The sequence below is a fragment of the Chinchilla lanigera genome, unplaced genomic scaffold (assembly GCF_000276665.1).
Source record: "Chinchilla lanigera isolate Chin_1 unplaced genomic scaffold, ChiLan1.0 scaffold00053, whole genome shotgun sequence".
Lineage (NCBI taxonomy): Eukaryota > Metazoa > Chordata > Mammalia > Rodentia > Chinchillidae > Chinchilla > Chinchilla lanigera.
The window spans coordinates 1936046-1937268 of record NW_004955454.1 but is presented as its reverse complement, the minus strand read 5'-3'; the positions used below and the strand labels follow the sequence as shown (position 1 = coordinate 1937268).

The window sequence follows — 1223 nt, the reverse complement described above, 5'->3', positions numbered from 1 at the left end:
TTCTGAATTACCCAAAGCCCATGTGTCAATTTTTCTTGATATGGCACTCAATTCATTATTTGTTGTTTTCTCTTCTTTAATAAGCTCATCGTATATCAATCTTTGCTCTTCTTTAAAAGTGTTAATCTCATTTTCAATTTCTTCCATCATCTCTCTGAGCATTTCCACAGGATCAGGTGTAGGTTTCACATCTTTTAACTGATGCTGAAGTTTCTTTACATTGTTACGTATTTTGGCTAATTGTTGCTGGATTTTTGCTCTTTCCATTCGCCTGCTGTTAATCAATTTATTTTCCAATTCTTCCAGCATACTGTGCTCAGTTCTGAAGTCATTGTTTTGGTTGTAGAAATGACTGTGCTTATCTTTTTCCATCGTAATAACTTGATTTTTAAATTTTTCTGCTGTGCATATGGATTCTGCTTTCTTTGTTGGACTAACTCTCTGCTTCCAGTTTTGAAGTTGAAAAGGATGAATTCCACCTGAAGTACTAAAGCAGCCATCATTCTGTGGCCGCCCCGCCGCTGCTCACCTGCCGCTCCCCGCAGCCTCCCCCACCCTGCCACGGCCCCAGCCGCTGCCGCCGCCAGGACGGTCGTCAGGGCGGCCATGTTTCTTCACTGAGTCGCTCTGGCGCTGAGACCAGGTGGGTCTGGCTTGTGCCGGAGGAACTCCGCTCAGGGCTTGCCCTACGGGGCTGCCCAGGGTGCAGGACAGGGCCCAGGAGCAGGGCGGGGCCGGGCCGGGTGGGGCGGAGCTGCGAAGCAGGGTAGGGCGGCAGAAGGCTGGTAATTTCTTTTGATGTGCAAAAACTTTTCAATAACATGAGATCCCAGTTGTTGATTTTTTGAAGTATTTCCCACGCAGTTTGGTTTTTGTGCATGAACTCTCTATCTACCCCGATGTTTTCAAGACTTCCATCTACTTTCTTTTCCATTAGATCTAGTGTTGCTGTTATAATATTTAGATATTTAAGCCATTTTGACTTTATTTTGGTGCATGGTGATAGGCTTGGGTCCAGTTTTAGTCTTTAGCATGTGGAAAGCCATTTTCCTAACACCATTTATTAACGAGGCTGTCTTTCTTCCAGTGAACATGTTTGGCCCCTTTGTCAAAGATAAGGTGAAAAAAAAAGATAAGGTGGCTGAGTGTCTTTGTGGCTTTGTCTGTGTCTTCTAGTCTGTTCCATTGATCTTCAGGTCTTTTTTTTTTTGCCAGTACTGTGC

The 1223-nt window shown here is 44.4% G+C and overlaps 1 pseudogene; it reads right to left on the bottom strand.

The window, feature by feature from the left end:
- Positions 1-608, bottom strand: part of LOC102022253 — a 12306-nt pseudogene extending 11698 nt beyond the window's left edge.
- Between the last annotated feature and the right edge of the window lie 615 nt (positions 609-1223).